This window comes from Aotus nancymaae, unplaced genomic scaffold (assembly GCF_030222135.1).
Source record: "Aotus nancymaae isolate 86718 unplaced genomic scaffold, 86718_ANA_hifiasm-v0.15.2.pri h1tg000003l, whole genome shotgun sequence".
NCBI classification, from domain to species: domain Eukaryota; kingdom Metazoa; phylum Chordata; class Mammalia; order Primates; family Aotidae; genus Aotus; species Aotus nancymaae.
This window is the reverse complement of record NW_026988414.1, coordinates 37247727-37261722: the sequence shown is the minus strand read 5'-3', so window position 1 is coordinate 37261722 and position 13996 is coordinate 37247727. Positions and strand designations below refer to the sequence as shown.

The 13996-nt window shown below is 45.8% G+C and overlaps 1 protein-coding gene across 3 annotated transcripts in view; it reads left to right on the top strand.

Annotated features, from left to right (window-relative positions):
* Positions 1-13996, top strand: part of RUSC2 (RUN and SH3 domain containing 2) — a 117129-nt gene that overhangs the window by 34869 nt on the left and 68264 nt on the right. Inside the window, exon 1 of one of the 3 annotated variants that reach the window (XM_012463295.3) lies at positions 10977-11062. The exons of 1 other annotated variant lie outside the window; for it this stretch is intronic. The gene's annotated coding sequence lies outside the window, so the exon portion shown is untranslated. Of the gene's footprint in view, positions 1-10976; positions 11063-13996 lie in introns of those variants that run through there. One more of the 3 variants, XM_021671529.2, reaches the window with a different exon arrangement.

Sequence of the window (13996 nt, the reverse complement as noted above, 5' to 3'; positions counted from 1 at the left end):
GGTTTCACCATGTTTTGAACTCCTGACCTCAGGTAATCTGCCCGCCTCAGCCTTCCAAAGTGCTGGGATTACAGGTGTAAGCCACCGTGCCTGGCTGTGATTATTAATGTTTTTCAATGAACAAGTGAATGAACAAAATCTACTACCTTTTATTTTTCCTAAATTTGCTTCTTACCCTTTCCTTTCTAAATGAATCTCATCCTTCTGTATCTAAGTGCCAGCTGTACTTCAGGGGCCTCTTTTTATGAAACATAGTTACTCATGGTCTCTCATCTAAGGCATCTGTAAAAATACAGTTTGGACCAGTAATGTCTCCCAAAGCCCCTGAACAATCACTACCCTCTCCTGGTGGTTTATATGCATTCCAGGAGATTTGAATCTCAGTCTCTGCTAAGGATCCAAGAAAGTAAATGCGACATTTCAAAGTGTGGTGTGAGATGGCCATGCAAGACTTGCCAAAGAAAGGGGGATGTGGATTATAAAAAACAAGTTTACAACTCTTAGTTGCTGACCCACCTTAAGAAAAGGAGCAGAAATGCAGACAGTAGAGAGAGGTCTTTGGAGAGAATTGTTAGTGGGCTTTAAGGACTTCCCCTCAGTTCAGTTTAAGTTGAGAAGCCTTTAAGGAAATTATTTGGTGAGATTAATATGATTAATGTGTCTGGGAGACACAAAGGACTGATACCTACCTCATACCTGGAAAATCTAAAACAGCAGTCTGTTCTGCGGCAGAGCAAAAAGCAGCTGTGTTGAAATTGGCCTGTGTTCCCATTTACAGGCAAGGGATGCATGAGTGCTACCCACAGACCAGATATGGGCCATGTCGTTGGGGTTTCTTGATCTTGCTAGATAAATTATCTGAAAGTTTGAGGAAACTTCAGCAGGAAGAAGTAGAGGATATGCTGTCAAATGCTAGTGGATTTATAATAAGATAGAAGGAAGGGGCATGAGGTAAATTTTCTTTATCTCAATTTTGGAGGTGGTTACATTTGTCAAAACTGATTGACCTGTATACTTAAAATTTATACATTTTACTTTATGTAAGCTATATCTCGATAAAGTTCAGTTTTGTAATGCCTAGAGATTTTTAATGGAGTTGTAAGTGACCAACTACGGGAGCTGAATTCACCCACATTGAAGTAACTAGCTAAAGGAGGGATATCTCCACCAGTGGGGACAGAATTTCTGAAGAACCTACAAAAGGACTTCTTGAAATAGAGTCAGCTTTAGATATCGGCCAGGTCTTTTTTTTTTTTTTTTTTTTTTTTTTTTGAGATGGAGTCTTACTCTGTAACCTAGGCTGGAGTGCAGTGGCGCCATCTTGGCTCGCTGAAACCTCTGCCTCCCGGGTTCCAACAATTCTGCCTCCACCTCCCGAGTAGCTAGGATTACAGGCATTTAGTAGAGACAGGTTTTCACCATGTTAGCCAGGCTGGCCTCAAACTCCTGGCCTCAAGTGTTCTACCTGCCGCAGCCTCCCAGAGTACTGGGATTATATGCATGAGCCACTATGCTTGACTTACCTGCCAAGCCTTAAAATTAGTTCACAACAGTATTAGTCAAGTAAAGACTTTCTTAATCTCTTCTCTCTACTGTCCTGCTCAAGCCCTGGAGAAAAAAAGAATTAGCAAGCTGAAGGAGGGAGGAGAGGTAAGTAGAAATACAGATATCTACAAAGCTCACTGAACCTGGCCACATGTAACAGAGCCAAGCTGAAAGATAAGGAAAAGCATTAATTATAAAGGTTTAAAAAATATTTCATTAAATCACCTTAACTACTAAAGTGAAACTTAAAGTGACAAGTACTGGTTGCTACTAAAAATGACCATTCACTAAGTACATTTCACATCAGCACTTGTTCCTTCACGTTGTACTTTTATGAGAGACAACTTCTTTCTGTAAACCTCATAAACCAACCTCTGTTAGCATCCAGCTTTTCTTCTGTAACTTCCTCACCTCTCTCAGCCTTCATAGAATTGAAGAGAGTTAGGGCCTTGCTCTGGATTAGCCTTTGGCTTAAGGGAATGTTGTGGCTGGTCTGAACTTCTATACAGACCACTCAAACTTGCTCTGTATTGGCAATAAGGCTGTTTTGCTTTCTTATTTGTGTGTTCATTGGAATAGCACTTTAAATTTCCTTCAAGAAATTTTCCTTTGCATTCACAACTTGGCTAACTGGTGTAAGAGGTCTAGCTTTCAGCCTATCTTGGCTTTCGACATACTTTCTTCAATAATCTTAATCATTTCTAGCTCTTTATTTCAGGTGAGAGACATGTGACTTTTCCTTTCACTTGAAGATTTAGAGGCCACTTAGGTTATTAATTGGTCTGATTTCAATATTTTTGTGTCTCGAAGAATAGGGAGGCCTGAGGAGAGGGAGAGACAGGCGAATGACTGGTTGGTGGAACAGTCAGAACATACATTTATTAAGTTTGCCATCTTCTATGGGCGCAGTTCATGGTGCCCCAAAGAAATAACAATAGTAACATCAAAGATCACTGATCACCGTAACAGATGTAATAATAATGAAAAAGTTTGAAATATTGCAAGAATCACCAAAATGTGATACAGAGATACAAAGTGAGCATATGTTTTTGGAAAATTACACTGATAGACTTGCTCAATTCGGGGTTCCCACACAGCTTCAATTTGTAAAAAAAATGCAGTATCTGTGAAATGCAATAGAGCAAAGCACAATAAAATGAAGCATGCCTATACTTGGTATGTGGTAGTCAGAGAAGGCCTTTCTGAGGAAGTGACATGTGAAATGAGATCTAAAAGACTAGATGGATCTAGTCCTGCAAACATCTGGTGGAAAGGCATTTCAAACAAAGTAAAAAGCTAGTGTAAAGTTCCTAAGGTAAGAGCAAGCTTTGTAAGTAAGAAAAAGAAGACTAATGTGGATGAAACATTGTAAGCAAAGGACAGAGTAGTTAGATAAAAACCACAGGGAGCAGTGGAGAGTTTTAAAGCCCATTTCAAAAGATTGCTCACATTACTATATGGAGAATAAGAGTGCAAAAGTGGCCTGGACACAGTGGCTCATGCCTGTAATATCAGCACTTTGGGAGGCCGAGGCGGGCAGATTATTTGAGGTCAGGAGCTCAAGACCAGCCTGCCCAACATGGTGAAACACCCTCTCTACTAAAAATACAAAAATTAGCCGAGTGTGGTAGCAAATACCTATAATCCCAGCTGCTCAGGAGGCTGAGGCAGGAGAATGTCTTGAACCCAGGAGGTGGAGGTTGCAGTGAGCCAAGACTGGAGTACAGTGGTACCATCTTGGCTCATTGCAACATGTGCCTCCCAGGTTCAAGCGATTCTTCTGCCTCAGCCTCCCTAATAGCTGGAACCACAGGCACATGCCACCACACCCGGCTACTTTTTTGTCTTTTTAGTAGAGATGGGGTTTCACTGTGTTGTCCAGGCTGGTCTCAAACTCCTGGCCCCAAATGATCTGCCTGCCTCTGCCTCCCATAGTGCACTGCCCAGTGATGGTCATATTTGTACCACTTAACTTCACTACCCCCAGCCACAACTGGCCTAGAGTGGGTATATAACCAGATAGAGCTTCTTTCTCTGGGACTCAGGATTAGAGCTGTGAAAAACTAAGTCAGTGATGAAGTCACGAGTTAAAATATTGTGTAGTTTTAGGAAGTGGGACCTCCACTTTGAAGTGGCCATGATTTGCTATAAGAGGATAAGTGAGCCAAGTTTTCTAGTCTATAAAGAGAAGAATGAAGAAGATGACCAAAGAGAAAGAGACAAGACACTATTCCATCCCCATAGAAAGCCTCATGAGGGACTTTCTAAAGTTAGGTTCTGCGAGGACATCTTTTTACCTAAACTAGATTGAGAGTATTTTTTTATTATTATTTTTTGAGACAGAGTCTTGCTCTATTGCCCGGGCTGGAGTGCAGTGGCATGATCTCAGCTCACTGCAAACTCCACCTTCCAGGTTCAAGCCATTCTTTTGCCTCAGCCTCCCAAGTAGCTGGGATTGCAGGCATGTACCACCACACCTGGGCTAACTTTTGTATTTTTAGTAGAGACAGGATTTCACCATGTTGGCCGGACTGATCTCAAACTCCTGAACTCAAGTAATCCACCCACTTCAGCCTCCCAAAGTGGTGAGATTACAGATGTGAGCCACCTGCACCCAGCCGAGAATGTTTTATTCTCTGTTGCCAATAACAAAAACACAGAGGCAGTTCCAATGTACACAAGCTAGGTTCACACTTGTTCTTTTCAACAGCGTCCCAGAAACAGGGAGAGGTCACAGTGCCGTCCCACTTATCCTGCACCTTTTTCTTTAAGAACTCATGGGGGAAGTAATCTAAGCTTATTTGCCCCTGCCAGAAATAGAGAAAAACAAGGAACACTGTCCTAGCCCCAACATATCCCTGTGATTCCAGCTCCAAATCTTCTACCAAATCTTCTAAGATTCATGCAAAATGTTTTGGAAAATACACATCATTTGAAGGATCCTGGGAGTCATTCAAGACTATTTGCTCTACCTTACCCCGTCCACCCCTGTGACACATTCAATTAATCACTAAGTTCTACAGATTTCTATACCCTAAATCACCCTTGAATCTATCGCCTCTTATCTAAGCCTTCAGCTACTGCCCTAATTCAGACTCTCTCAGTTCTCATCATAATTACCAACCTCCTAACTGATCTCCTTACGTTCCTCTAATTCAATATCCACATTCCTACTAAAGTGAGTTTCTAAAGCTCAGATCTGTTCAAATCACTCTCCTGCTTGAAATAATAGTGTCAACAGCCTTCAGAATAAAATCCAAACTCGGCCAGGCATGGTGGCTCATGCCTGTAATCCCAGCACTTTGGGAGGCCTAGACAGGCAGGGTCATTTGAGGTCAGGAGTCCAAGACCAACCTGGCCAACATGGTGAAACCCTGTCTCTACTAAAAATACAAAATTAACAGGCGTGGTAGCGTGCATCTGTAATCCCAGTTACTCCAGAGACTGACGCAGAAGAATCACTTGAACCCGAGAGGCAGAGGTGGCAGTGAACTGAGATTGCACCACTGCACTCCATCCGGGGTGACAGAGCAAGACTCCATCTCAATGAAATAAAATAAAATCCAAATTCCCAAACATGCATACAAGGCCCTTCTTAATCTCGCTGCTGCCTTCCTCCTACACTTTGCCCATACTTAACTAACACCCATACGACTTGAGTTTCCCTAAGGCATCATGCTTTCTTTGTTTTTGTTGTTTCATTATTATTATTTTTATTTTTGAGACAGCATTTCATTCTTGTTGCCCAGGCTGGAGTGCAATGGCACGATCTCAGCTCACTGCAGCCTCCACCTCCCAAATTCAAGCAATTCTGCCTCAGCCTCCCAAGTAGCTGGAATTACAGGCATGTGCCACCATGCCTGCCTATTTTTTATTTTTAGTAGAGATGGGGTTTCACCATGTTGGTCAGGCTGGTCTCAAACTCCTGACCTCAGGTGATCCACCTATCTTGGCCTCCCAAAGTCTTGGGATTACAGGTGTGAACCCCCAAGCCTGGCCTCTTTGTTTGTTTGTTTCAGACGGACTTTGGATCTTGTTGCCCAGGCTGAAGTGCAATGGTGCGATCTCAGCTCACTGCAACCTCTACCTCCCAGGTTCAACCAATTCTCCTGCCTCAGCCTCCTGAGTAGCTGGGATTACAGGCACCTGCCAGCATGCAAACTAATTTTTTTATTATTAGTAGAGATGGGGTTCACCATGTTGGCCAGCCTAGTCTTGAACTCCTGACCTCAGGTGATCCACTGCCCTTGGCCACCCAAAGTGCTGGGGTTACAGGTGTGAGTCACCACACCCGGGCAGCATCATGCTTTCTTATGTCTCTGTGTTTTTGTATATTCTTTGATTTGCAAGTGTCTGGAAAACTTAAGAAAGACTTTAAAATGGGTGTCCTTTTAATGGAATGTTGAGTGTTGTTAAGGATCCTTGGGAATTGTTTATATCAGTGGTGAGACCTTTTGATTTCCTTTGACTATGTTCCTATTTTATAAGTAAGCTATTTTCTAACTCGTTGGAGTTAGAATTTGACTTTAGAATACTGATAATAAATAATGCAAAAGATTTCCTGCCTATAACAATGCAAATGATTCCTGTTCTGGGTGATGCAAATGAATTAGAGAACAGACATTTATTTCTAAGTCAAATCTTCATTTGAACAGGTTTTAATATCTTACTGGTTCCCTCATTAATTAGTGAGTTTAATAAAACCTTTGAAATATGTTCATTGTATATTTATATGAAGCTCTGCCAGGCGCAGTGCCTGGCACCTGTAATCCCAGCACTTTAGGAGGCAGAGGAAGGTGAATTGCTTGAGCTAAGGAGTTCAAGACCAGCCTGGGTAACATGGTGAAACCCTGTCTTTACTAAAAATACAAAAATTACCCAGATGTGGTGGTGCACACCTTTAGTCTCAGCCACTCTGGAGGCTGAGATGGGAGGATCGCTGGAGTCCAGGAAATTGAGGCTGCAGTGAGCCATGATTACACCACTGCACTCCAGCCTGGGTAACAGAGATCCTGTCTCAAAAAATAAAAATACTTGCATAAGGCTCATTATTTTACCTTTTTGAAAGTTATTCTTTAACATAAACAACAGGAAGTAACCCACACTCACTGAAGCCAAAAATGAGATTCCTATGGATAGAAGGATGCATCACCATCCTGGGGAAGGAATCCAGCTGGGTAGGCCTCAGAAAGAAGTGAAACCAGCTGCTGGAAGGTCCCAAGAACCTAGGGAGTAGTCTCTTTGTGTCTAGACTTACTCCATGTGCAACGGATTGATCTTCCTTCTCAGCAAACTGTTTTTCAGTGCTGTTATAAGTAAAATTTTGATGCTGCAAAAGAAATAGCACTTGAAGATAAATCCTCTCAGAAAGGCAGTTTACTTCCATAGAAGGGTGTGGCTCATGGATGGAGCAATGGTGACCACACATTTGAACAAGGGAGGAAAAGGGGTACTTATTCCTGACAGGGGTTGCCCCTACTGCTGTGTCATTCCCCTATTGGCTAGGGTTAGACCGCACAAGCTAGACTAATCCCAATTGGCTGTTTTAAAGAGAGCAGGGGTCCGAGCTGGAGTGGCAGAGTGGGTGGTTTGGCAGGAAGGACGGTTACAGGAAGGTCAGAGCAGGTAGCCAGGGGTGACCTAGGTCAAAGCAGGTGACTGGAGCAGATGACTGGAGCAGGTGACTGAAGCAGGTGACCGGGATGAGTCAGGATGGAGCCGGGGGCTGGGGGAACAGATGTGAACTACTGATTAGAACCAGTGGAGAGAGTTGTTTACTGGAACTACAAGGAAGTTAAACTTTAAAATGGAGGACAAATAACTGAACATAATGACATACTGATTCTTTGAAGAGAAACTCATTGTATCCAAAACTTAGAAACTTAGAACTCATTGTATCCAAAAATGCTGCTCAGGCCAAATGGGCAAGTAGAAGATGGCTACTGCATAGCTCCTAAATTACCCTGTTAAGTCCAATTTAAGTCTGAGCAGAGATGTAGCTCTTTGTCCCCCAATTCCAAATTCTAAGAGAAGTAATTCTAATTGGTCCAGTTTGGGTTAAGTGCCCAATCCAGACCATTTAACTGGGGGATCACACTGTGCAGTCTGATCTCATTGGTTCCCCACTGGCGATGCTAGCCCTCTCCACCTACACCCTTATTTAAGCCCTCACAACTTTATTTCTAACATTCATATTTGATCTTGTCATTCCTGCCTCCACAATAAGGCCCTTTCTCCCAACTCCTTAGTAGTCATAGACGCTTAATCACTAAACCCTGACAGGCTCTCCTTGGCTCTCTCCATTGCCTACCACACCTCTCAATCACATCAGTCATTTTGCCCCTCAGTTCTTTTGCACATGCCAATTCTCCCTTTACCTCCCACTCATTATTCAAAACTCAGCTCACATCACTTCTCTGAAGCCTGAGGATATGCTACATATCATGACATTTATCTGCTTCCTTGACTGTGAGCCCCATCTCTCTTTCAGTGAGTTTGGAACCTAGAACAGAGTCTTCTTAGTGGGTGATATGGTTTTGTTACTGAGATCTGAGTTACCCCAAGTTACCAGCAGCCTATCCTTATGGGTCTGTAACAACTTTAGTCCTTGCTTCCTCAAAAAGAAAGAATTCAACTGTGGGGCGTAAAGCAGAAAAAGAGACCAAGGCAAGTTCCAGAGCAGGAATGGAAGTTTATTTAAAAAGGCCTTAGAGGCCAGGCGCGGTGGCTCACAACTGTAATTCCAGCACTTTGGGAAGCTGAGGCGGGTGGATCACAAGGTCAGGAATTCAAGACCAGTCTGGTCAAGATAGTGAAACCCCATCTCTACTAAAAATACAAAAATTAGCCGGGCATGGTGGTGGGCACCTGTAATTCCAGCTGCTTAGGAGGCAGAGGTGGAGGTGGAGAATTGCTTGAACCTGGGAGGGCAGAGGTTCAGTGAGCCGAGATCACGCCACTGCACTCCAGCCTGGGCTACACAGTAGACTCTGCCTAAAAAAAAAAAAAAGGCCTTAGAACAGGAAAGAAAGGAAAGTGTGCTTGGAAGAGACCTGAGTGGGCACGTGAAGGTTAAAAAGAGAAGGTCAAGTGGCTAACCATCATCCTAGGACTTTTTTTTTTTTTTTTTTTGAGACTGAGTCTCGCTCTGTCGCCAAGGCTGGAGTGCGATGGCACCATCTCAGCTCACTACAACTTCTACCTCCTGAGTTCAAGCAATTCTCCTGCCTCAGCCTCCCAAGTAGCTGGGATTACAGATGCCCGCCACCATGCCCAGCTAATTTCTGTATTTTTAGTAGAGTCAGGGTTTCACTGTGTTGGCCAGCTTGGTCTGGAACTCTTGACCTCAGGTGATCCGCCCCCCCCTCAGCCTCCCAAAGTGCTGGGATTACAGGCCTGAGCCACCACGCCCGGCATCCTAGGACTTTTATAGGCTTGCCTCATTCCCATGATTCTTCCCTTAGAATGGGCTTCCCAAATGTGCAGTGCTTTCATTACCCTTTTCCAGTGGAGGATGCCCCCAGAAGATCATACTTCACCATTTTTGTCTCCTAACACACATGCCCAGAAAGTTGCTTCTCCCTGGGGCCTGCATACAATTAGCATTTTGATGTTAACAGGTGTGGACCATCAGGAAATGGCCTCTCCCTAGCACGGCCAAATTATCATTTTTAAAGAGGCAATGAGATAATTATGGAACTGCCACCAGTAGAGGGTCGTGACTGCAAGTTGACCAGGTTCTTGGCGGTTTGAATAAAGAATTGGACAAAACGCCCAGCAAAGCAAAAAAAGAATGAAGCAACAAAAGAAGGAAAGCAGGGATCTACTGAAAACAAACGCACACTCCACAGAGTGGCGACCAGTCGCGCAGCGCTCAGGGGCCGGGAAACAGCATTTTCTTGGGTGCCAATATCCCCTAGAAGTTTCCCATTGGCCACTTCATGCTCACCTCATGTAAATGAAGTGGTAGCCTGCAATCAGTCTGATTGGTTGCAAAAAGCAGCCAAGCAGAGGCTGAAGTTACAAAGGTCACACCCATGTGCAAACATCTGATTGGTTGCTTTTTGCACATGTGAAAATTGGCTTTTTGCAAATCAGAGGCTAGGGTAAAGTCACAAAGTTATACTTCTATGCAAAGTTAGACTTGACCACACAATGAGTCTATTTGGTTGCAGACAGCCAATTTTCCATCTGCTGTGCAGAAAAGGTGGGGGGTTTGCAAAGGGAATAGCCTCTAGTCCTTTTATTACTTACATATGGAAAGTTAGGGTTTTCCTTTCAATTTAGTTCCAGGAAGTTGGCATGAAACAGCTTTAGGTTCCCTGCCTCCAGACCCTGTTCTCCTGCCTCAGAACCGTCACCGACATCCTTAGTAGGTAGGAGGGGAGAACCCTCTCCTGCCCGCTCATGCCTAACTACCTGTAACAGTTTGGCTGTGTCCCCGCCCAAAATCTCATCTTGAATTGTAATCCCCATTATAATCCCCGTGTGTCAAGGGCGGAACCAGGTGGAGGTAATTGGATCACGGGGCTGGTTTCCCCCATGCCCTTCTCGTGACAGTGAGTCTCACAAGACCTGATGATTTTATAAGCGTCTGGCATTTCCCTGCTTGCACTCATTCTGTCCTGCCACCCCATGAAAAAGATGGCTACTTCTCCTTTGCCTTCTGCCATGATTGTAAACTTCCTGAGGCCTCCCCAACAGTGCAGAACTGTGAGTCAATTAAACCTCTTTCCCTCATAGTATTTCTTCATAGCAGTGTGAGAACGGACTAATACAGTGCGTTTCCCATAACTAATATTTGCAGGACTGCCTGCCCCACCCCACTCTGGCTGGAAGCAGCAGGACTCCCCCACACACCCGGCCCTGAAGAGCAAGGGGCGTATGGGTTCTAGGTTTCACCAGGGCTTCGGAACCCTGGCTATGCATGGAGGGGCCAACCCCACCTCACCCCACCTACACCACCCCAGTGATTCTGAGTCAGTCGGTCCAGGGTGAGGTCAGGCCTCCGTTTGTTGTTGTTTTGTTAGTTTCCTCACTAGGTTCTACTGGAGAGCTAGGGTTGAGAACCGCCGTCTTAGACGAAGCTGGACGCTCACACCCCGGCCCTCGAGGCGCCCTAGGCTTCCCTGGGTTCCTGTACCCGCGAGCGGCGCGTCGCCAGGCACCACCCCGCGGGGGCGGGCACGGGCCGCAGAAGGCGGAGCCACGGCGGAAGCCTCGCCGCCCCCCTCGCTGGAAAGCTCTGCGCGTGACTCGGCTGCGCCCATCGCTGCGGGAGCCGGAGACCGGGCAAGCACCGCGGCCGGGCGGACCGAACCAACGCGCCGCCCGGAGGGGCGACCTGAAGACAACCCAGATTGGACCATCGCGCCACGCCGACAGGGGCCGGCATTTCCAACCTGCCCAGAGGGAGGGGGCGCCGGCGCCTCTAGGCTGCGACGCGACTCCTGGAGGGTGCGAGACAACGCCGCCGCCGCCGCCGGCGCGGAAGGACGAGGCTGAGGCGAGAAACGAGGTAGGAACGCCTCTCCGGAGGCTGGCGGGGTCCCACAGACCCACTACCCCGCGTTCCAAGGGCTCCCTTAGGGGAGAGAGGGCCTGTCTGCCCACCTCTGTGCCCTCAGCGTCCTCCCTTCCTCCTTGGCTGCACCCGCCCGCTGCGTCCGCCCCGACCCTCTGAACAGACCTCCAACCCTTTTGACCCCCGGCCTTCTCTGACTCGTCAACTCTGCGTCCACGGGACCTTCACACATCCAGCACTCACCGTCCATTTGGGCGCCACCCCAGATGCACCCCCAACCGTCTCCTCAAACTGCCCCCTTGGAGACACCTTCCCCCACAAAATGACTCGCGCTCGGTAGTCACCGTGGTACCCCAAGCCCCTGTGACGGCTTTGGGGAAGCGCGGCCGCCCGGCACCCAGGCCCGCGACTGCAGCGGGGACCTCCCTACGGCCAGTCCCCGGCCAGGTCCTCTGCGCCCTCCGTCCTTTTAGCCCCTGGCTCCCGTTAATATCTGCCCGGCGCCGGCGTCTCTTCAGTCTCCGTCTCTCTGTCATCCAGTTTTACCTGGGGAAAACCTTCGGCTTGGCAGTACTCGTCCCCTACCACTGCGCTCACTTGCCGCGAAGGGCACAGTGATCCTGTTGCCCACGGTTGGCTGTGGCCCTTCAGGCCGGCCCTGCGGACATAGGGAACTGTCCTGGGGGCAAGGACCGTACACTACTCATCTTTGTATCCTCAGTCCCCAGCATGGTCCCTGGCTCACGGTAGTGGTGTCGGTGGAGGGTCTTGACTACCAGTTGTCCTTGGCGTTTTGAACAAAGAATTGAACAAAACGCACCAAGTAGCGGAGGAATGAAACGCAGGAACGAGTAGACAGACCATAGTCAGGCAAGGATTACCACTATGTGAACAGTGTCCGTGATAAAGAACACAGGCCTTTAAAAAAAAAAAAAAAAAAAAGTGGAATTTTCAAAGGACAAAGGGCCTGAAACCTGTTTTTGTTTATTCTTAGGTGGGTGACCTGAGCAGATTTACTTTCCTGAGGGTATTAGGGTTTGGGTTCCATGGGGAAGCAGGTGGTATCGCTGAGGGATGAAACAACGGCTAGAAAGCTGTAAGAGTTGATAAGCTAGAAAGTAGTTACCTAATTAGTAGTGGTATTATTGTAACTGGGGCTCAAAGTATTAGCAAATAAAAGTAGTGATTGGATTTTCCTGGCCAGCTCCTTAAGTATTAAGCAGTGGTGGATGGCTTAATGGAAGAGCAGATCCAAACAGTATACCTGGTATCCCGTTACTTACGCCCCTCCTGCTGTATGGCCAGCCATGGTTTCCTTCTGCTTTGAGCTAGGTTAGGATCCCTCTGATTACTATGATGGTGCTTAAGATTCCTTTCTGAAGTCACAGCTGCCTTAACTGGAGGCTGGACATGTTCTCATTCACCCATTTCTAGTTTTGATTTATCCTTTTCCACTTTGTGTCTTCCACCCTCTGACATACCTTTATAAAGTCTTGAATCGGGCCCAGCCGACACAGTGGCTCAACCTGTAATCCCGGAACTTTGGGAGGCTCAGGTGGGTGGGTCACTAGAGGTGAGGAGTTCCAGACCAGCCTGGCCAACATGGTGAAACCCCTTCTCTATTGAAAATAGAAAAATTAGCCGGGCATGGTGGTGCGCACCTGTAGTCCCAGCTACTCAGGAGGTTGAGGCAGGAGAATTGCTTGAACCTGGGAGACAGAAGTTGCAGTGAGGTGAGATCGTGCCACTGCACTCCAGCCTGGGTGACAGCGACTCTCCGTCTCAAAAAAATAAAGTCTTGGATCATACAAACCCAATTTGGGGAAGGACTCTTGAGCTGGATGGATTAAACAGTACAATTTCTTTTTTAAATGATATCTGTTTAGTGGCCTTTTCTGCTTTTTCCTGTCTAGTCTCCCTCTTAAGACCTCAGTTACCCCAGAACACCCTGGATTATTTTTCTACTCACCTCTAATACTTCAGTGTTGCCAGATAAAACACAGGGTGCCCAGTTAAAATTGAATTTCAGATAAACAACGGGGAGTCCTGTATTTTTACTTGCTAAATCTGGCAAGTTCATGGGAAGGCTTATCTGTTCTGTTTTTCTCTCTGGGGCTTATCTGCAAATTTAGGATAATAACTCACCCTTTTCTTCCTATTACTCATACACAATGATTGTGCACTCTGCTAAAAGTCACTTGACTGAAGAGCTGGTTCACTGCATGTTAGGGTAAGGGCAGGCTATCTAGAGATGGTCTGATTGATTAGTGTTGAAGTTACCCAGGGGGAAAAAAAACATTCACACATTGGCATATAATATAACTTTTGTCAAATGAGTCCATCATGCAAAACCAGAGCATTATTTTGAGTAGCCAGATGTCAACATCGCTCAGAGAGCTAGGTGGTGAGGTAGAAGGAAATCTTAACAACAAAATAACTCATAGTAGAACTTGTGCTGTACCATATTTACTCTTTATTGTGGTAAAATATATATAACAAATTTACCATCATAATCATTCTCAAGTGGCATTAAATGTATTCACATTATTGCACAACCATTACTGACATCAATCTCCAGAACTTTTTTTTCATCTTCCCAAACTGAAACACTGTACCAATAAGATACTAACTCCCCATTTCTCCCTACTCAGCCCCAGGCTTTCTACTTTCTATCTTTGAATTTGACTACTGTGGGTACCTCATGTAAGTGGAATCATGCACTGTTTGTCCCTTTGTGAGTGATTTATTTCAATTAGCATAATGTCTTTTTTGTTGTTGGGTTTTTTTTTTTTAAACTTGTATTTTAGGTTCAGGGGTACCTGTGAGGGTTTGTTATGTAAACTTGTTTCACAGGGATTTGTTGTACAGATTATTTGATCACCCAGGTATTAAGCCCAGTACCCAATAGCTATCTTTTCTGCTCCTCTC